A 24,052-nucleotide genomic window follows, 5' to 3' on the forward strand; every position below is an offset into this window, starting at 1 on the left:
CCTAACAGTAGGGCTGGAGGGAAAGAGGTTAGATTGAGAATTTGACAGCCTTTTCAATTTACTTTGTCAGAAAGCACTGAGGGAAGGGGGGGGGGGGGGGGGGGCAAGCTGAACTCTTGCACCAGGGCCCATGAGCCTTTAGCTCCTGCTCAGTCTCTTTCACTTTTTTCACATTTTCTTATGTTGCAGCCCCATCATTTTGCACTCAGTACCCCATAATGACAAAGTGAAAACAGAATCTTAGAAATCTTTGCAGATTTATTGGAAAGGAAAAACTAAAATATTTCATTGACATAAGTATTCAGATCCTTTACTCAATAATTAGTTGAAGCACCTTTGGCAGTGATTACAGCCGCTAGTCTTTTTGATTATGATGCCACAAGGTTTTAGGGATATTTTGCCATTCTTCTTTGCAGGTCAAGCTCTGTCAGGTTGGTGATCAGTGGACAGACGTTTTCAGGTCTCTTTCATGTTCGATTGGGTTTAAGTCAGGGATTTGGTTGGCCCATATGACGAATACCGTACACCGACTGACGTCAGACGTCAACTATGTAGAGCCAGCGAGATACGGTATGGTCACGGGTTACCAAGACGTGACGTTACGCCCTCCCGGAGGAGCATGTAAGGTCAGTTTGGTACAGTTTACACCACTCCTCCTGTCCACACGGGCACAGAGAGGCAACAAGCTGAGGGAGCCTGGTCACTGTCCCAGTGAAAAGCGCTTCCTCAGTCCAGGAAATCTGCCACCAGCTTCTCGTTTGATATAAGCCCGGTCCACTAACGGGATTATAGGATTATATAGGGTGAGAAACCAACCCGCGGTAGCTTATAACTAGGCCGAAAAACAACGTGGGGATTCGTGATTGAGATACAAGACAGCACAAGATTAAATTATATATTTAATTGCCTTAAGGGCTCACTAGATAACTGTCACGGATGGTGTTGCAGAAAACTGGAAGTTATAAATAAACATCCGACTGACTTGATCCCAAACTAAGGAACATATGGGGAAGCCCTATAAAACCCCTAGAGCTCTCCCTGACTGCTATGCCAATGCAAAGGTCTTTATGGTAGACGATTGCATGCCCTCGTACCTAGACTGTGTGACACCTGAAAACCCTATAATAGTGAGGGTACACGACCACCGGCTCCCTGCACTTAATACGGACGGAGTCAGGGTCACCTAGAATCAAGCCAGCAAGGAAACACAAATAAAGGAAAAAATACTTATCTGAGGAATCAGCAGTTGCAGCCTCCAGCAGTGAACACAATCCAGGAAGTAGTATAAACCGCAAAGAGAGGCAGTATGGGAGGGAATATAAAGGGAGGCAATCAGTGTAAATAGATGACAGCTGGGAGAAGGAAAGGAGATGACAAAGTGAAACCAAAACAAAGAACATCATGCAAGAGGTACAGAAGAACGTCTGTCAGACCTTCTAAGAGAGCTGGCGGTGACAGTACCCCTCCCTCTACGAGTGGACTCCGGACACTCAGAGCCCACCTTCTCAGGATGGGACCTATGGAAAGCCCTGATGAGACGAGTGGCCTTAATGTCCGCCACTGGGACCCACATCCTCTCCTCAGGACCATAACCCTCCCAATGAATGAGGTACTGGAGAGAACCGCGGATAATGCAAGAATCCACAATCCTAGAGACCTGAAATTCAAGATTACCATCAACAACAATCGGAGGAGGAGGCAAAGAGGAGGGTACAGTGGGTTGGACATACGGTTTTAATAGGGACCTGTGAAAAACATTATGGATCTTCCAAGTCTGAGGAAGATCAAGACGGAAGGCAACGGGATTGATGACGGACAAGATTTTGTAAGGCCCGATAAACTTAGGACCCAACTTCCAGGAGGGAAACTTCAGTTTGATATTCTTTGTAGACATACACACCAGATCACCCACATTCAGGTCCAGACCAGGCACACGTCTCTTATCCGCCACACGCTTATATCTCTCACTCATCCTCTTCAGATTACCCTGAATCTTTTGCCAAATAAATGACAAAGACGAGGAAAATCTCTCCTCATCAGGTAAACCAGAAGACCCCTCTCCAGAGAATGTCCCAAACTGCGGATGAAACCCCATATGCACCAAAAAATTGTGACTTATCAGAGGACTCCTGGCGACGGTTATTTAAAGCAAACTCAGCAAGGGACAAAAAAGAACACCAATCCTCCTGATTCTCTGCCACAAAACAGCGCAGATATGTCTCCAGATTCTGATTGACGCGTTCGGTCTGGCCATTCGACTGCGGGTGAAAAGCAGAAGAGAACGACAACCGAACCCCCAAGCGAGAACAGAAGGCCTTCCAGAATCTGGAAACAAATTGAGTGCCCCTATCAGAAACGATGTCTGAAGGAATGCCATGCAATTTGACAATGTGATCAACAAATGCTTGCGCCAGCGTCTTAGCATTGGGTAACTCAGGAAAGGGAATGAAATGCGCCATTTTGCTTAAACGGTCCACTACTACCAGAATCATAGTCTTCCCCGAGGAACGAGGCAGGTCCGTAATGAAGTCTATGGACAGATGCGTCCAAGGACGGGAAGGAATGGGTAACGGAAGGAGAGAACCCGATGGCCGTGAATGAGGGACCTTGGCACGAGTGCTGGTCTCGCAGGCTGCCACAAAACCCTCAACCGTCTTACGAAGAGCCGGCCACCAGAATCTCCGAGCAATGAGATCCACTGTGGCTCTACTCCCCGGGTGCCCAGCAAGGACAGTATCGTGGTGCTCCTTAAAAACCTTGTGTCGTAAAGCGAGAGGCACAAACAACCTCCCAGGAGGACAAAGATCAGGAGCCTCTGCCTGGGCTGCCTGAACCTCTGCCTCCAAATCAGGATAAAGAGCAGAGACGACCACCCCTTCAGCCAAAATGGGACCCGGGTCTTCAAAGTTCCCCCCTCCCGGAAAACAACGTGAGAGGGCATCAGCCTTCACATTTTTAACCCCAGGGCGGAATGTGACAACAAAATTAAACCTAGAAAAGAATAAAGACCATCTGGCCTGTCTCGGGTTCAGACGCTTGGCTGATTCCAAGTAGGCCAGATTCTTATGGTAGGTAAACACGGTAATAGGGTGTCTGGCTTCCTCTAGCCAATGGCGCCATTCCTCAAAAGCTAATTTGATGGCCAACAACTCCCTATCTCCCACATCGTAATTTCTCTCTGCGGAGGAGAGTTTCCTTGAGAAAAAGGCACATGGTCACCATTTGGCAGGAGAGGGACCCTGAGACAAGACCGCACCAACACCCACCTCAGAAGCGTCCACCTCAACAATGAAAGGTAGAGAGACATCAGGTTGTACCAAGATGGGAGCGGAAGCAAAACTCTCTTTGATACTATAAAAGGCCTTAAGCGCTTCTACCGACCAGAAGGAAAAATCTACCCCCTTTTTAGTCATATCAGTGAGGGGCTTAACAACAGAGGAATAATTCAAAATGAACTTTCTGTAATAATTGGCAAAACCCAAAATATAAAGGGAGGCAATCAGTGTAAATAGATGACAGCTGGGAGAAGGAAAGGAGATGACAAAGTGAAACCAAAACAAAGAACATCATACAAGAGGTACAGAAGAACGTCTGTCAGACCTTCTCAGAGAGCTGGCGGTGACCATAACACAATATACACAAGGAATATATACAGTGGTCTGAGGTTACAAATACAGTTAATATGGTACAAACAGGATTACACAGAGTAGAAGTCAGTTACCGGGTAGATGAATGTTCCTTTGGGTTATGATGGTGTAATAGTCCTTGGCTGTGGTCACGTGGGGGCAGTGATGTCAGCAGTTTCCAGGTCTCTCCAAACACATGGCACGATGTGACCCCCTTTCAGAGAAAGACCGGCCTCTGAAGACTGGTTGTTGGTGTACTCGTCGGCCAGGGCTGCTGTTGCAGAGGCCCCCTTTGGCTTCCGGTCATGGAGGTACTGCTGGAGTTCCTCCGGGCAATTCCACAAGAACTGCTCTGTGGCAATGAGCTCCTTCAGCTGCTGGACGTGGTGAGCTCCAATCCTGTGGTCCATTGGTCGACCGCTCTCAGAAAGGCCCGCATGTGATCGGCCCAGCTCTGGGTAGAACCCTGCTGCAAACTCCTCAGTTTTTTACGGTATGTCTCAGGGGTCAAGTTGTACTGCCGGACCAGAGCCTGCTTGATGTTCTCATAGCTCAGGAAGGTCTCGTTGGGCAGGTACCCAAAGATTTCAAGGGCTTTTCCCCTGAGACGTGGCGTGAGGAATCTGACCCACTGGTCCTCCGGCAGCTGGTACTGATGGCCCCAGTAGTTCCCCTGTATCATATTGCACCCTATAGTGCCTCCTATATTATATTGCCACCTGTAGTGCTGGTGTCGCCGATATGAGAGCCTGTAGCCATCAAAATGAGCCTCTAATGCAGGACAGTGGGATACCATGTTGTCATCACACCTGCCTGTGCCAAGCCACCAACTGCATAGGCCGAACAGACATGCAAAGGTAACTAGAACATTTGTTGTGGGAATGGGGCTAGGTGAGAAGTATTATTATTATTTTGAAGGGGGCACTCTTTGCGTGGGAAGTCACTAATACAGAATCACTACCATCTGGGAGCTGCCATGTAGGGGGGGACTAAAAAGGCTCATTACTGTGAGGGAGGTATTCGGGTGGCATCATTACTATGTAGAGAGCACTAAGAGGGCATTAAGTGGACCTCCTTATTTTGTGGGAATACTATGGGGGAACATCCTTACTGTGTGGGGGCACTAAGGAGGCATTATTACTCTGAGGGACATTAAGGAGGATTCATCCCTCGGTGGGGGAACAAAGAGCACTATTACTGTATGAGCTACTATCAGAGAACTATTAATTTGTGCTGTACAAAAGGGGACACTTTTACATTGTGGGGTACAATCTGTTTGCTACTATTACTTTTGGGGACACTATCTGTGTGGCGCTATTTTTGCAGAAGCAAGACACTGTTAAAGGGGGCAGCAGTATGGCAAGATTTTTTGCGTGTAGCAACTCTGAGTTGTGACCAAGCAAAGTTGTCAAGGTGATCTGGAGAGAAAATAAAATTATACAATTGAGAAGACATCACTTGTGAGTCACTGGATTTAATTTTACTAAATTATTTTCACTGCATTTATTGCATTGTATTCACAGCATACTTATACTCTGTTGAGTACCCATGTATCCTGGTATATGACCACTGTATGATTATATTATTAGCTTTGAGAGGTCAGGGGTTTAATAATTAAGGTGTTTTATCTGTGGTCTGATAATATAGAAGTTCAGTTTCGATTTCTGATAATTTAGGAGTCTGGTATGGGGACTGATTAGAAGTCTGGTCTAGGGTCTGATGATTCAGGATTCTAGTCTAGTCAGATGAATTTATGGGTCTGGTCTGAGGTTTCAATTATTAAAAGGTTTCTATCACTTCGTTTCACCTATTTAGCTTTCAGACACTAGCGATCCGCTAGTGTCTGCTTTATCTAACCATCCTAATATAAGAGCTTATTGTCCTGCCGTTTAGCTAAAAAAATAACTTATATAGATATGCAAATGAGCCTCTAGGTGCTATGGGGGCGTGATTAGCACCTAGAGGCTCCGTCTACCTTAACAAACTGCCGCCGCCCAGCGCGTCCCTCCAGCCCGCCCATCTCCTCCGGAATGCGATGCTCTTCGTATTCGGCGCATGCGCAGTGAATGTCTGATCGCTTCCCTGCTCAGACATCTCCACTGCGCCTGCGCCGATGACGTCATAGTGCTCCGAGGAACAGGCGCAGTGGAGATGTCTGAGCAGGGAAGCGGTCAGACATTCACTGCGCATGCGCCGAATACAGACGCGCACAAGGAGCATCGCATTCCGGAGGAGATGGGCGGGTTGGAGGGACGTGCTGGGCGGCGGCAGTTTGTTAAGGTAGACGGAGCCTCTAGGTGCTAATCACGCCCCCATAGCACCTAGAGGCTCATTTGCATATCTATATAAGTTATTTTTTTAGCTAAACGGCAGGACAATAAGCTCTTATATTAGGATGGTTAGATAAGGCAGACACTAGCGGATCGCTAGTGTCTGAAAGCTAAATAGGTGAAACGAAGTGATAGAAACCCTGAGTGATAAAAACATTAACATATTAGTGCTTAGCTGTTTGTTAGATTGTTCAAAAACATGAAAGGGTGAGTGCACACTTGGAGACCTAGCTGTATTTTTTTTAACATGACTTGGCAGGAAGATGTCCTTCACTTAATTTTGCATGGAGTAAGTTAATATTCATTCTGATGCATCCAAAAGCTATGGGGCTCTGCCTTTTCCAGATATGCCACTGGGTTGTAGTGTTCAATATGTAGGGTATACATTTGCACAAATGTTGTATACCCCCTGGATTTCTGCATTAATTTCTGATAAAATGTGGTCTCATTGTGAACTAAATCACAATTATAGACAAATAAAACTTAACAAAACTAATAGTACACAAAGATTTGAAATGTTCAGGTTTTTACTGAGCACACTGAGTAAACATTTACAGTGCAGGGAGGAAATGGCACATTGACATGCACTGACTGAGCAGGCAATTATTGTGAAGGAACTGATCTTTCCCAAAAACTGGAGGTGATTGGTGCATTTACATGCAGCAATCACCTCCACTGTATGGGCATGAGCAATTGCTACTGCAGTCACACGTCCCCATACAGATTCATTGTTTCTGGGCAGCAGATCACTGGAGGATTATAAAACTACTGTTGCGGCAGTCCAGGTGCCCCGCCCCTTTTTTTTACACCATAACCCCTCCCAGAAACGCCCTAACCCTGCCCAGATCCACCCATTTCTCTCCCCTCGCCGCCCCAAACCACGCCTAAATGCCTCCCACTTTGATATTATTTTCCTATCATTTTATATGGTTTAATATAAATTTTAGATCAAATGATAAGCTTTTTATATCACTTTATAAGTCCTTATCAAATGATAAGCTTTTATTAACACTTTATATCCCATTTATAACATTTTGATACATTTTTATACCACTTTTATATCATTTTGTGATTTGATATCACTTTGATATCATTTTGATATGCCTTTTATATATTGGCATGCCCGGACATCTCCAAAAGACGTATTCTACACGGCCGGGCGTCTTTTAATTATAATAGCAACAATAAAAAATCAAGGATGACAAAATTTAAATTATTTTAAAAAGTTTTATTAATTTAATTATAATGCTATTGTCACGGATGGTGTACAGGAAACAAGACAATGCAATTGTCACAACCAGACAGTTGAGAAGCTCTGACAGGAGCTTTCCAGATCCTCCTCCTTGAGTTTCTTTGTTTTGGTTAAGTTCCTCATCTCGTTAGTCTATCTCAGCTGTCATGCTGTTGGACTGATTGCTGCCCTTTAAGTTCCTCCCCAGAATGCAGTAGTGTGCGGCTTATACAACTTCCTGGAGTGTGTGTGCATGCTGTTCCTAGTTCTCAGTCCACAGTCCCCAGTCGTCTGCAAGATAAGTTCTGTTTATGTATTTATGATTTTCTGTTTTCTGGATCCAGGTGACCCTGACTCCCTCCGTGTCTGTGTAGGGAGCCGGTGGTCTTGTCCCCTCACTATTGTAGGGTCATCAGGTGTAAGATAGTCGAGGTACGTGGATATGCGCCCATCCACCTTTGGGGTGGTCGCATAGGCTGAGCAATAAGGGAGAGCGGCAGGTCTCTTGCAGGGGTCTCCCTTTTGTTCCTTAGTTGTGGATCCAGTGAGTCATTTTTCATATTGTATTGTCTTGTTTCCTGTACACCATCCGTGACATTATAAGCCACCAAAACCGTCTCAAGCATGGATCCGGTTTCACTTTTGGCTGAGCGCTTCCAGGGTCTTTCATTGGAGGTAGCTGATCTCCGTAAGACTTTTTCTCAGTTTCAAGTGACCGGTTCAGCTTGCGTTCATGGAGTTTGTTCTGAGCCTAAGATCTCGCTCCCGGATACGTTCTCTGGGGGTAGTGAGTATTTTGTGCGTTTTAGAGAGGCTTGCAAACTCCATTTTCGCCTTCTTCCCCATTCCTCTGGTGATGAAGAACGGAGGGTGGGGATCATTATATCGCTGCTCAGGGGTAACGCTCAATCCTGGGCCTTTTTGCTGCCGGAGGGGGCACGGCCCCTCCGTTCAGTGGATGAATTCTTTTTAGCCCTGGGTCAAATATATGATGATCCGGATCGTATTGCTCTGGCTGAGTCTAGACTACGTCTGTTATGCCAGGGTAAACAATCCGCAGAGATATACTGCTCAGAATTTCGGAGATGGGCAGCTGATACTGGTTGGAATGATGCTGCACTCCGAAGTCAATTTTGCCATGGTCTTTCAGAGAGATTGAAAGATGCATTTGCCTTTCATGAGAGACCTACCTCCTTGGATTCTGCTATTTCTCAGGCCGTTCGTATTGACAGGCGTCTTAGAGAGAGAGGAGAGATCTCTCCTTCCTGTCATACTCAGTCCCGGGACAGTGCAGCGGTCTCTTTCTGTGCGCAGGGGTCTCAGTCGCTGTCAGTCCCTTCTGAGCAGGAGCCCATGCAGCTGGGGTTGATTGCCTCTGACAATAGAAGATTCAGCCCGCATGGGAGGGTTTGTTTTTGTTGTGGAGGTATAAATCATTTGGCAAATGTTTGTCCCTCTAAGAGATTCAGGCAGTTTTCTGAGAGTAATAAAGAAACAAAAAGGAAAAAATCTTTTAAAAATGTTCCGTCTGTTACAATTGGCAGGGTTGAGGCGGAAATTGAAGGTTTTCCGTTTGCTTGTAGTTCCCGTTTTGTCCTGCCGGCTAGGGTGGCGCTAGAGAGCAAAAGCATTTTTTGTGAGATTTTTGTGGATAGTGGAGCAGCTGTCAATCTCATTGATAATCAATTTGCAATAACTCATGGTTTCCAGGTATGCACTTTGGGAAAGAATATTCCTGTTTTTGCTATTGATTCCGCTCCACTTTCTCAGAAATCATTAAAGGGCATAGTTCACAATATCTGTTTAATTGTGAGTGATGCTCATGTTGAGGATGTGTCATGTTTCGTCCTTAGCGGTTTGCCTACTCCTCTAGTGTTGGGGCTACCCTGGCTCACTAAACATAACCCCACCATTGATTGGCAAGCGAGGCAAAAAAAATGGTTGGAGTGACTTTTGCAGAGAGAATTGCCTCATGACATCTGTTTCTGAGGTTTCTACTAAGACTGTACCACCTTTCCTCTCTGAATTTTCGGATGTCTTCTCTGAGAGTGGAGTTCAGGATTTGCCCCCGCACAGGGAGTACGATTGCCCTATTAATCTCATCCCAGGCGCCAAGCTGCCTAAATCTCGTTTATACAATCTTTCCCAACCTGAGAGGGTCGCTATGCGTGCTTATATCTCTGAGAGTCTGAGAAAAGGACACATATGACCCTCGAAGTCACCTGTTGCCGCTGGTTTTTTCTTTGTTAAGAAAAAAGATGGTTCTTTAAGACCATGTCTGGATTTCAGGGAGCTGAACAGTATCACTATTCGTGACCCTTATCCGCTTCCTCTGATCCCGGACCTGTTTAACCAGGTTGTTGGGGCTAAAGTCTTTTCCAAATTAGACCTAAGAGTGGCATACAACTTGGTCAGGGTCAGAGAAGGAGACGAATGGAAGACGGCTTTCAATACCCCTGAGGGCCATTTTGAGAATTTGGTTATGCCTTTTGGTTTGATGAATGCCCCAGCCGTTTTTCAGCATTTCGTGAACAGCATTTTTTATCATTTAATGGGAAAATTTGTATTAGTGTATTTGGATGACATTTTGATTTTTTCTCCTGATTTCAAGACTCATAAGGAACATTTACGTCAGGTCTTGCTCATTCTGCGGGAGAATAAATTATACGCGAAACTGGAAAAATGTGTGTTTGCGGTTCCAGAAATTCAATTTCTGGGGTTTCTTCTCTCCGCTTCTTGTTTTCGCATGGACCCCGAGAAGGTCCGCGCTGTGCTTGAGTGGGAGCTTCCTGAGAATCAGAAGGCGCTGATGCGTTTTTTGGGCTTTGCCAATTATTACAGGAAATTTATTTTGAATTATTCCTCTGTTGTTAAACCACTCACTGATATGACCAGAAAGGGGGTAGATTTTTCTTCCTGGTCGGTACAGGCGCGTAAGGCCTTTTCTAATATCAAGGAGAGTTTTGCTTCCGCTCCCATCCTGGTACAACCTGATATTTCGTTACCCTTCATAGTTGAGGTTGATGCTTCTGAGGTAGGGGTGGGTGCGGTCTTGTCTCAGGGTTCCTCTCCTGCCAAATGGCAACCGTGTGCCTTTTTCTCAAAGAAACTCTCCTCCGCAGAGAGAAATTATGATGTGGGAGATAGGGAATTGTTGGCCATCAAGTTGGCTTTTGAAGAATGGCGCCATTGGCTAGAGGGAGCCAGACACCCTATTACCGTGTTTACTGACCATAAAAATCTGGCCTACTTGGAGTCAGCCAAGCGTCTGAACCCGAGACAGGCCAGATGGTCTTTGTTCTTTTCAAGGTTTAATTTTGTTGTCACGTTCCGCCCTGGGGTTAAGAATGTGAAGGCAGATGCCCTGTCACGTTGTTTTCCGGGAGGTGGGAATTTTGAAGACCCGGGTCCCATTTTGGCTGAAGGTGTGGTGGTCTCTGCTCTTTTTCCTGAATTGGAGGCAGAGGTGCAGGCAGCCCAGTCAGAGGCTCCTGATCTTTGTCCTCCTGGGAGGTTGTTTGTGCCTCTCGCTTTGAGACACAAGATTTTTAAGGAACACCACGATACGGTCCTTGCTGGGCACCCGGGGGCAAGAGCCACACTGGATCTCATCGCTCGGAGATTCTGGTGACCTGCGCTTCGTAAGTCGGTTGAGGGTTTTGTGGCAGCTTGCGAGACTTGCGCTCGTGCCAAAGTCCCTCATTCACGGCCATCAGGTCCTCTCCTTCCCTTACCCATTCCTTCCCGTCCTTGGACACATCTGTCCATGGACTTCATAACGGACTTGCCTCATTCCTCGGGGAAGACTGTGATTCTGGTGGTGGTGGACCGTTTTAGCAAAATGGTGCATTTCATCCCTTTTCCTGGTTTGCCCAATGCTAAGACGCTGGCGCAGGCATTTATTGACCACATTGTCAAATTGCATGGTATTCCATCAGACATAGTCTCTGATAGGGGCACGCAGTTTGTTTCCAGATTCTGGAAGGCTTTCTGTTCTCGCTTGGGGGTTCGGTTGTCATTCTCTTCTGCTTTCCACCCGCAGTCGAATGGCCAGACAGAGCGCGTCAATCAGAATCTGGAGACATATCTGCGCTGTTTTGTGGCGGAGAATCAGGAGGATTGGTGTTCTTTTTTGTCCCTTGCTGAGTTTGCTTTAAATAACCGTCGTCAGGAGTCCTCTGATAAGTCACCATTTTTTGGTGCATATGGGTTTCATCCACAGTTTGGGACTTTCTCGGGAGAGGGGTCTTCTGGTTTACCTGATGAGGACAGATTCTCCTCGTCTTTGTCATCTATTTGGCAAAAGATTCAGGATAATCTAAAGAGCATGAGTGAGAGATATAAGCGTGTGGCAGATAGGAGACGTGTGCCTGGTCCGGACCTGAATGTTGGTGATCTGGTATGGTTGTCTACCAAGAATATCAAATTGAAGGTTCCCTCCTGGAAGTTGGGTCCTAGGTTTATTGGGCCTTACAAGATCCTGTCTGTCATCAATCCTGTTGCCTACCGTCTTGATCTTCCTCAGACTTGGAAGATCCATAATGTTTTTCATAAGTCCTTATTGAAACCTTATGTTCAACCTATTGTACCCTCGCCTTTGCCTCCTCCTCCGATTATGGTTGATGGAAATCTTGAATTTCAGGTCTCTAGGATTGTGGATTCTCGTCTTGTCCGCGGTTCCCTCCAGTACCTCGTTCATTGGGAGGGTTATGGTCCTGAGGAGAGGATGTGGGTCCCAGTGACGGACATTAAGGCCACTCGTCTCATCAGGGCTTTCCATAGGTCCCATCCTGAGAAGGTGGGCCCTGAGTGTCCGGAGTCCACTCATAGAGGGAGGGGTACTGTCACAACCAGACAGTTGAGAAGCTCTGACAGGAGCTTTCCAGATCCTCCTCCTTGAGTTTATTTGTTTTGGTTAAGTTCCTCATCTCGTTAGTCTATCTCAGCTGTCATGCAGTTGGACTGATTGCTGCCCTTTAAGTTCCTCCCCAGAATGCAGTAGTGTGCGGCTTATACAACTTCCTGGAGTGTGTGTGCATGCTGTTCCTAGTTCTCAGTCCACATTCCCCAGTCGTCTGCAAGATAAGTTCTGTTTATGTATTTATGATTTTCTGTTTTCTGGATCCAGGTGACCCTGACTCCCTCCGTGTCTGTGTAGGGAGCCGGTGGTCGTGTCCCCTCACTATTGTGGGGTCATCAGGTGTAAGATAGTCGAGGTACGTGGATATGCGCCCATCCACCTTTGGGGTGGTCGCATAGGCTGAGCAATAAGGGAGAGCGGCAGGTCTCTTGCAGGGGTCTCCCTTTTGTTCCTTAGTTGTGGATCCAGTGAGTCATTGTTCATATTGTATTGTCTTGTTTCCTGTACACCATCCGTGACAGCAATATATTCAATGACTCCCTGGATCCACAACTAAGGAACAAAAGGGAGACCCCTGCATGAGACCTGCCACTCTCCCTGACTGCTCAGCCTATGCGAACACCCCAAAGGTAGATGGGCGCATATCCACGTACCTCGGCTATCTAATACCTGAAGACCCTACAATAGTGAGGGGACATGACCACCGGCTCCCTACACTAGACACGGAGGGAGTCAGGGTCTCCTGAAATCCAGCAGACAGAAAATCACAAATAAAGGAACAGCACTTATCTTAAAGAGGACTGGGAAATAGGAACAGCATGCACACACACTCCAGGAAGTTGTATAAGCCGCACACTACTGCATTATGGGGAGGAACTTAAAGGGAAGCAATCAGTCCAACTGCATGACAGCTGAGATAGACTAACGAGATGAGGAACTGAAACCAAGACAAAGAAACTCAAGGAGGAGGATCTGGAAGGCTCCTGTCACAGCTTCTCAGCTGTCTGGTTGTGACAGTACCCCTCCCTCTACGAGTGGACTCCGGACACTCAGAGCCCACCTTCTCAGGATGGGACCTATGGAAAGCCCTGATGAGACGAGTGGCCTTAATGTCCGTCACTGGGACCCACATCCTCTCCTCAGGACCATAACCCTCCCAATGAACGAGGTACTGGAGGGAACCGCGGACAAGACGAGAATCCACAATCCTAGAGACCTGAAATTCAAGATTTCCATCAACCATAATCGGAGGAGGAGGCAAAGGCGAGGGTACAATAGGTTGAACATAAGGTTTCAATAAGGACTTATGAAAAACATTATGGATCTTCCAAGTCTGAGGAAGATCAAGACGGTAGGCAACAGGATTGATGACAGACAGGATCTTGTAAGGCCCAATAAACCTAGGACCCAACTTCCAGGAGGGAACCTTCAATTTGATATTTTTGGTAGACAACCACACCAGATCACCAACATTCAGGTCCGGACCAGGCACACGTCTCCTATCTGCCACACGCTTATATCTCTCACTCATGCTCTTTAGATTATCCTGAATCTTTTGCCAAATAGATGACAAAGATGAGGAGAATCTGTCCTCATCAGGTAAACCAGAAGACCCCTCTCCCGAGAAAGTCCCAAACTGCGGATGAAACCCATATGCACCAAAAAATGGTGACTTATCAGAGGACTCCTGACGACGGTTATTTAAAGCAAACTCAGCAAGGGACAAAAAAGAACACCAATCCTCCTGATTCTCCGCCACAAAACAGCGCAGATATGTCTCCAGATTCTGATTGACACGCTCTGTCTGGCCATTCGACTGCGGGTGGAAAGCAGAAGAGAATGACAACCGAACCCCCAAGCGAGAACAGAAAGCCTTCCAGAATCTGGAAACAAACTGCGTGCCCCTATCAGAGACTATGTCTGAAGGAATACCATGCAATTTGACAATGTGGTCAATAAATGCCTGCGCCAGCGTCTTAGCATTGGGCAAACCAGGAAAAGGGATGAAATGCACCATTTTGCTAAAACGGTCCACCACCACCAGAATCACAGTCTTCCCCGAGGAACGAGGCAAGTCCGTTATGAAGTCCATGGACAGATGTGTCCAAGGACGGGAAGGAATGGGTAAGGGAAGGAGAGGACCTGATGGCCGTGAATGAGGGACTTTGGCACGAGCGCAAGTCTCGCAAGCTGCCACAAAACCCTCAACCGACTTACGAAGCGCAGGCCACCAGAATCTCCGAGCGATGAGATCCAGTGTGGCTCTTGCCCCTGGATGCCCAGCAAAGACCGTATCGTGGTGTTCCTTAAAAATCTTGTGTCTCAAAGAGAGAGAGGCACAAACAACCTCCCAGGAGGACAAAGATCAGGAGCCTCTGACTGGGCTGCCTGCACCTCTGCCTCCAATTCAGGAAAAAGAGCAGAGACCACCACACCTTCAGCCAAAATGGGACCCGGGTCTTCAAAATTCCCACCTCCCGGAAAACAACGTGACAGGGCATCTGCCTTCACATTCTTAACCCCAGGGCGGAACGTGACAACAAAATTAAACCTTGAAAAGAACAAAGACCATCTGGCCTGTCTCGGGTTCAGACGCTTGGCTGACTCCAAGTAGGCCAGATTTTTATGGTCAGTAAACACGGTAATAGGGTGTCTGGCTCCCTCTAGCCAATGGCGCCATTCCTCAAAAGCCAACTTGATGGCCAACAATTCCCTATCTCCCACATCATAATTTCTCTCTGCGGAGGAGAGTTTCTTCGAGAAAAAGGCACACGGTTGCCATTTGGCATTAGAGGGACCCTGAGACAAGACCGCACCCACCCCTACCTCAGAAGCATCAACCTCAACTATGAAGGGTAACGAAATATCAGGTTGTACCAGGATGGGAGCGGAAGCAAAACTCTCCTTGATATTAGAAAAGGCGTTACGCGCCTCTACCGACCAGGAAGAAAAATCTACCCCCTTTCTGGTCATATCAGTGAGTGGTTTAACAACAGAGGAATAATTCAAAATAAATTTCCTGTAATAATTGGCAAAGCCCAAAAAACGCATCAGCGCCTTCTGATTCTCAGGAAGCTCCCACTCAAGCACAGCGCGGACCTTCTCGGGGTCCATGCGAAAACCAGAAGTGGAGAGAAGAAACCCCAGAAATTGAATTTCTGGAACCGCAAACACACATTTTTCCAGTTTCGCGTATAATTTATTCTCCCGCAGGATGAGCAAGACCTGACGTAAGTGTTCCTTATGAGTCTTGAAATCAGGAGAAAAAATCAAATGTCATCCAAATACACTAATACAAATTTTCCCATTAAATGATAAAAAATGCTGTTCACGAAATGCTGAAAAACGGCTGGGGCATTCATCAAACCAAAAGGCATAACCAAATTCTCAAAATGGCCCTCAGGGGTATTGAAAGCCGTCTTCCATTCATCTCCTTCTCTGACCCTGACCAGGTTGTATGCCCCTCTTAGGTCTAATTTGGAAAAGACTTTAGCCCCAACAACTTGGTTAAACAGGTCCGGGATCAGAGGAAGCGGATAAGGGTCACGAATAGTGATACTGTTCAGCTCCCTGAAATCCAGACAAGGTCTTAAAGAACCATCTTTTTTCTTAACAAAACGGAGATCAGCTACCTCCAATGAAAGACCCTGGAAGCGTTCAGCCAAAAGTGAAACCGGATCCATGCTTGAGACGGTTTTGGCGGCTTATAATGTCACGGATGGTGTACAGGAAACAAGACAATGCAATATATTCAATGACTCACTGGATCCACAACTAAGAAACAAAAGGGAGACCCCTGCATGAGACCTGCCACTCTCCCTGACTGCTCAGCCTATGCGAACACCCCAAAGGTGGATGGGCGCATATCCACGTACCTCGGCTATCTAATACCTGAAGACCCTACAATAGTGAGGGGACACGACCACTGGCTCCCTACACTAGACACGGAGGGAGTCAGGGTCTCCTGAAATCCAGCAGACAGAAAATCACAAATAAAGGAACAGCACTTATCTTAAAGAGGACTGGGAAATAGGAACAGCATGCACACACACTCCAGGAAGTTGTATAAGCCGCACACTACTGCATTATGGGGAGGAACTTAAAGGGAAGCAATCAGTCCAACTGCATGACAGCTAAGATAGACTAACGAGATGAGGAACTGAAACCAAAACAAAGAAACTCAAGGAGGAGGATCTGGAAGGCTCCTGTCAGAGCTTCTCAGCTGTCTGGTTGTGACAGCTATACCTTGTAAATTAAAAGCGCTCTTATAACTGCAGCCCACGCTTACAGTGTATGCATGTCTATGAAATCTACCCCATTGTGAGTGCCTGAGTGTAATTTAACTCCCACCACACCGGACAGCTGAGTCAACACACTGAATTTGAATTAAAAACCTGAAATGTCACATTCCTGCTATAAATGTGCAGCTGTCATGAGTACATCCTGTCAACTATCCAACCATTTCATTAAAACACCAATACATTTTCCCACAGGTCCACAAGCGTACACTAGATTGAAACTTGAAGTGGGTTATGATCATAGCACAGGATGACAGCTGTTACCTGAAACTCACGGTCCTTACATCCTAACATCAAACTTTTCATTTCCTACAAGACCACACACATGAGTATCAGGTAACTACTGTGTCAGGTGTGTCAAGTTTTACTTTGGGTTGAAGCTAAGGGTGTTATCCTGGCAGTCTCCTGGTATTCACCCTTTAATCCCTATACAGGAATCTGGATATTGCTGTAGGGCACCACCAGACCACTACTTCCTGGAATAGTCCTGTGTGGCTCATAGCTGACACATGGTGCAGCGTAACGAGGGGTCAGGGAGAATTGTAGTCAGGTACAGGCTGAGGTCAGGGCTAGTGGAGAATGGGCATTACGGTAACAGGTCTGAGGTCAGGGCAGGCAGTGTAGAATTAACACAGGTAACAGGTACAAGTCAGGTCAGGCAGCAGAGGGTCAATACAGGTAAACAGGCATAGGCAGGCATTAGAACAGAACACCTTCTCAGGGACTTAACATGCTAAAAGACCATAGCATGCTAAAAGACCTGCTCAGTCACCCTCCCATTGGGGAAGGATCCTGAAGTACCCCAGGGTTAACAGCCATTGGATGGTAAAGATTGGCACTGGCCCTTTAAGAGCCATAGGGAAAGCACTCTTGCACCCTATGGGAGCAGGAGGAGAAGCATGCTGGCAAGAAAGCTACAGCCTGTGCAATGAGAAAGAGAAGGCGCAGCAACTAGACCCATGTGGAGGAGGGCAGTTGGCCAACCCTCCTTGTAGGTTTAGCAGAGCATCTGTAACAACTGTATTAGTCAAGTCCAGTTGTTGGCTCATGTTGGGGGTTTTAGTATTCTTGTATGTATTCAGTATTGTAGAATTGTATTATAGTCATGTTTATTTGTCATGTTTGGAGGTGTAGAGCAGAGTAGAGTATGAGATAACATATAATCTTCCTTTAATATGACTTCATACCTTTACTTTCTGGATAGTTATAGTCTGGGATGTCTTGGCAGACATAATTTCTCTTCCTCTTTTGACCCTTCCTGCACCCAGCTTTCTTCTGGATTTCCCCATTATCTGTACATTTCAGTTGCTGCTGGTAATGTCTGTTGAGCACAAACAGAAATATATTTCTCATCCTGCAGATCAGTGACAGTTCTGTGTCCTCTTCTTCTCTCTTTTACCTTAATACTAGCACTGTCTCTGTCTACTTCTTCTTGGTACACTCTCAGGGGTCTACTTCTATCCAGTCCGAAGTCTCAGTAGCCAGTTGGGCCATGGACCGGTGGAGAAAATACAACGTATTCAAGCGTGGCGGCTAGTACCACCAACAATTCGGACGAGCTAAAGGAGTGTGAACCGCCGGCTATTATCGATCTATCGACACCAACGCCGGCTGCCGTAAAACAGCGGCGCAAGCGCCCAAATCAGAGTGAGTATCGATCCACATTGTTGATGTACTCTATTTTTAAACAATGTCTATATTTCTAATACGCTTTTTAAAATCACAGCGCTGAAAAGAAAAATGTATACTTTTCATGATCTAACAGATCTCACGGACAATGATTTACAACAGCAGCGCGAGCGTCCCAAACAGAGTAAGGCGTAACCCGTATTGTCGATGTATTCTAATTTTAAGCATTATCTATAATCCTAATATGCTTTTCTAAAATCGCAGCAATGAAAAGAAAAATGGACGCTACCAGTGTTTCTAAAGCGCTGTCAAAGAAATCGAACACGATCGGTAAGGTTCTCTGACTACCTCTGAAATAACAACGTCTATAGCTTTATATGTGTATAAACATTAATGTTTATTCGAACCTTGTCATTTAAGTTTTTCAGACGCCATGTAGTGATGCAAATGTCACTAGAAATACTTGGGCCGCAGAAGCACCAGAACCATGCACCAGCGCCCGTGACAGGTGGAGGAATGAACATCCAGCGATACCGATTATCCAATGCCCTAATGCGCGTGAGTTAAGATATCGCGGTGCACTAATATAACTTAATTACTATGTTTAAAATTCTTAATAGTTAGAGCTTAATGTTATCTCTTTTAAATTTTAGCCAAAAGAAAAGAGAGCGCAAAATTTTGTTCTGTTAAAGAGAAACGACGAACAAACTCAAAGCAGCCGGAACTGTTAACGCCGATTTCCAAAATTCTAACAACCCCACAGCCGGTTCCACAGAGTGGTGAGCCAACACGCGTAATAAATGATGTTACAGATTTTTGCGACATATCGCCGGCGACGCATGACGACCAACAGGCACACGCACCTCATGCTTGTTCTTGCATTTGTTGGGACGAGAATACGTACGACGCGTTGAGTTCTCTCTCAATATGCAACAACAAAATGTTACGCGTAGCGAGGTATTTAGAATGTTGCGTTAAAGACTCTTTCTCTTTAGCATTTAACAGACCCAACAAAATTATTGCGCTGAAAATACACGCTACACGCGGCAAATACGGCAGACTGATTACTCACCTTGACACTATTGAAAAAGAGATGTTAGGCAGGTACTGACTAGACATGGTTGGCAGGGGACGGCCTTTTAAAAGCGCAAAAACATCTGTAAGCGTTAGAGCTAGAAAGTTAAAACGGGCTATAAAAATGTACTTTGCGGTTAAACGTTCTAAAATAGTTAGGTTAAAAAGACGACGCCTGCGTAACAAGACTGTTGCAACGGCTTGTCTGAATGCTGAACAAACACCACAGCAGCCTCAGGTATCGCAAGCAGCGCACATTCAGCCAAACAGCACACAAACGAACAGGCGTTCAAATGACCAAACAAATCGTTCTCGAGGCAGCGACTCGCAATCTGACGAAATGCCCGGTAACACAGTCGTCACAGACGAACCCCTTGAACCCACAACGTTAGAACCGTTTATCTAGACCGTGTATTCCATCAACAGTGCGACTTATTGAATTTTAACAGTACCATGTACACAGAACATTTTAGATTCGCTAACCTCAAAGCCATTCGTTCATTTGTCGATGCTGTTGATGCTATACACGCGGCTATACAATCTTTGCTAGATAGAGTTTTACAGGCCGCCGAGCCGGGTGATTATATCCAACTGCGCTTAGACGGTGGCGAGACATTTGACTCCGTTTTTTCAAATATATATTCTAGAGATGAATTTAGCGCTGAAACATTTTTGAACAATATCGCCAATGCTTTACAGAGCAACGCGGAGTGCATAGCCGGTAATTCACTTAAACTAGTTGTTATCATTGTCAGGGACCGTCGCGGTGGTGCCGAAGGCGTTTCGGCGGCGTAGCGTATAGCCGTATTATTGAATGCAAAAAACAACATTTATACGACTTTAACAATTAAGATAATAATGTTTGTCTGGCCGCTAGTGTTTACGCTATTTTGGAGGGGGCCGCTTTGAGCGACGCCGTGTTGTTAGCGAAAGCCCAACAACTGCATCGCGATTTACAAATACCCTGTGAGGAATATGGATTAATATTTACTGTCAGCCATGTCCTCACACCCCCATTTGCTGACAGATAGCAGAGGTAGTGAACTCCACAGGAGGGCGCTGCTTCAAAGCCCCAGCCCTGATTGTCATCTGATGCACCTCTTGGCATGTTCAGTGTACATACAAAATTAGTTTCCACCCCCCAGCCATCTGAGTGTCAGTTGGCAAGGAAGAAAGCCCCCAGGGGGTCCAGGCTTCAAGGAGAAGGTCACACCTCACATCCACCAGTTTGGAGCCAAGCTGAATCCTGCAGGAAAACCCCCAGCAGGGGGTATCCGCCCTTGCCCAGGATCAAAGAGACCTCCCAGACATGTTGGCGCCTACCTTTCATAAGGAATTATGAACCGCCTGGCCATCGCACGCGCAAACCGGATACATATTTGTGTCCCGGTGGCCACGAGGTACGTTCCCATGGTCTTTGTTTAATGGGACGAGATCAGGGTAGGGAGATATCCATATCTCGACATAGAAACCACATAACGGTACCAGGTTTGGGCTCTACTTGTAGCCGGAACCCAGGCAGGTCCATTGGTCCCAGAACCATCTCCCTGTGACCCTCTGGTCTGGAGCTATGAACCCTAAAGGGTTTTGTGGGTCATTTGCTGCCAGCCCAGAAGAGGGGGAGTGGACTCTTCCCTGTGGCCGGGAGGGGAGGGGCTGACTACAGGTTAAAAGTCTGGTGCCAGCAAGTAGGCGCGTCTTTCTCTGAAGAGGGGTCACATCCTACAAATGTGTTTAGAGGGACCCAGGAAATAGCTGAGATCAAGGCCCTTCATGTGGACTCCAGCAAAGAACATCTCAAAGGAACTTTCATCTTACCCGGTAACTGACTTTTACACTGCTTAACCCTGTTGTAACCATATAACCTGTATCTGTAACCTCAGACCACTGTATATATTGTCTGTGTATATTGTGTTAGATCTAGTGTGCCCATACGGCGATTAAACCTATAATTTAATCTTGTGCTATCTTGTATCTCGATCACGAATCCCCACATCCGTGTTTTGGCCTAGTCATAAGCTACCGCGGGTTGGTTTCTGACCCTATATAATCCCGTTAGCGGACCGGGCTTATATCAAACGAGAACTGGTGGCAGATACGGGCTGAGGAGGCGCTGTTTCACTGCGGTAGTGAAAAGGCTCTCTCAGCTTGTTGCCTCTCTGTGCCCGCGTGGACAGGAGGTGTGTGTAAGCTATACCAACCTGACCTTACAAGCTCCACTGGAGGGCGTAACTTCACGTTTTTGGTAGACCCGTGACCATACCACGTCTCGTGAGCTCGACGTAGTTGACGTCAAGGTCAACGAGGTGTGGTATTCATCACATACCCGAAGGGCGTTTGGTATCTTTTAGCGAAATTGTTGAGTTTGAAAAATATTTAAACATAACAATTAAAGTTTTGTATCACAATAGGGGCCAGTGGCGTTATTATCATACAGGCAACACCGCTAAAGAAAAGACGGTTTATATACAGCATCATGAAAATCATTATTACGGCATTAAAAATCTAAAAGCTTTTATCGGAGCCAAATATTTATGCGTCCGGTGCTGCTCTGTATACAACAATAAACACCAGCACGGCTGTATACAGTTTTGCAAAGCGTGTCAGCGGACGGATTGTGTTGATTAGGGCGATAATGTACGGTGCCCGATATGCATGGTGCTTTGTCATTCAGGGACGTGCTTTGAAACGCATAGAAACCATCACTTAGTGATAACGCGTTTTGTAAGAAAGAAAAAAACTTTTTGCGGTTTTTGTTACAGATATATAGACTGGGGTGCTGAGCACAAGTGTGGCGGTCTAAAATGCAGCATCTGCGGCGGGCTGGTTGGCAAATTTGACGACCACGTCTGTTACATGCAGCCTTACAACCCAAAACAAGCGACTGACAAGTACATCTTTTACGACTTTGAGTGCATGCAAGAAACAGGCACACATATACCCAATTATATTTACGCGACTACATTATACGGCCCTAATTCCTGGCAATTTAGCGGTAAATCCTGCGATTTTGTACGCTTTTTTATCGACGGAAAGTTTTCCGGCTACACGTTCATAGCGCATAATGCCGGTCGTTACGACGCTTATTTTGTTATACAGGAGCTGATCAACGAAAAATTTAAAATTGACTGATTAATGTGCGTTACCCTGACTGATTAAAAAATTAGATTCATAGATTCGTTGAATTTCATACCGATGAAGCTCAGTAAGATGCCCGAAGCTATGGGCTTTTCAGGCGCCAAGGGTCACTTCCTGCATTTTTTCAATACGGAAGAAAATCAAAATTACATAGGCGTCGTCCCGAATGTGCGGTATTACGGCTGCGATTACATGATGCCCGGCGAGAAAAAAGAATTCATGGTGTGGTACGAAGAACATAAAAATTAGCTAAGAGCTTACTGTAAGCAGGATGTTGAGGTCTTGAGAAGGGCTTGTGAATGTTACAGGGACACGATTATGGCCATGACTGAAAAAAAGTAACGCAATACTTTAAACGTGAAAAGAAACACAGAACAGTCACTAAATGTATCGACCCATATCAACTTATCACGTTGGCGTCAGTTTGCATGGCTATGTATCGGTTTAAATTTCTTCCCGAAAATACCATAGCGATTGTCCCTGCAGATATTTACCACAAGAGCCAGAAACGATTCTCAACACACGCTATACAGTGGCTCATGTACGTTGAACACACTGAGGGTATTTCCATACAACACGCATTAAAGGGCGGTGAAAAAAAGGTCGATAAATACTTTTTTGACGGCTTTGCGATTGTTAACGGTAAACACCCCGTTTTTGAATTCCAGGGTTGTTTTTATCACGGCTGCCCCGGGTGCTATAACGAACACGATCGCAATGATCTTACCAAATCATCCTACGGGCAGTTGTACCAATCTTTCCTAGTCAGGAAAAGCCAACTACAGAGGCAGGGATTTACGGTCCGCGTTCTGCGGGAGTACGAGTGGAATGAAATGACCACGAGTGATGAGGGGGTCAAAAACTTTCTGATTAAAATTCCCTATCCCCTCACCAGCTTAGAGACCTAGACCTTCTGACTCCCTGATTATTCAAGTTTGAATTTACTCAAGTTAAATTTACATACTACCCTTCCAAAAGACGGAATTTACATTTTACATTTTACATTCTCACATTCTTATGATTTAAATGGCACTATCACTGGTCATGTATTCCTCAGATCCCCTATTTGAATCTTAACTATCCAATGTTACTATCATCGGTCCAAAGGAGGGGAACCTTATGCACAACCTTCCCCATATACCCCTTCTTTCCTTTACTTTCCTTACCCTCCCCCCCCCCCCCCCCCCCCCCCCCCTCCCCCTCCATCTCCCCTCCCCTTCCCTTGTCATTGTTTCTGGATGTTACTTGTTATTAAGTCTTATATGGGAATATACTCACTTGAATATGAGGCAGATTTCATATTAACTATTATTCACCTTTCTATATGGACACGTTACCTCATGGTACTCCTCCATTGTGGGAGCTGCATTTCTCATAGGGCATATCTGAGACTTCAGTTTCCATTTGTGCGCTGCTACAGGATTGGTCCACTCGTGTCACGTTTAACATGTAATGCTTTTAACATCTAATGCTTCTAGTAGTGTACCTCCTATGATGTGACTCGCATTGCCCTTTGTGTTTGATTCATATACATGGATGACTCCTATTATTAACATTGTATTTACTGTTTGCACTGTCCTATTGGGGTATTGTTTCCCTTGTTTGTAAACCTTTTCTATGTTATAAAATCAATAAACAGATTTTAAAAAGAAAGAAAATGAAATTCCCAACACCTTTGGACCCTCGTGACTCTCTTTACAGAGGTCGCACTAACGCCATTAAACTTTATCACAAGGTACAGCCCGACGAGGCCGTGCATTATTACGATTTCACGAGTCTGTATCCTTTTGTTAATAAAACTAAGACGTACCCGGTAGGACACCCAGAAATCATTTATGAACATTTTGTGTATGCCCAAAAATTCT

The sequence above is a fragment of the Bufo bufo genome, chromosome 1 (genome assembly GCF_905171765.1).
Source record: "Bufo bufo chromosome 1, aBufBuf1.1, whole genome shotgun sequence".
NCBI classification, from domain to species: Eukaryota; Metazoa; Chordata; class Amphibia; order Anura; family Bufonidae; genus Bufo; species Bufo bufo.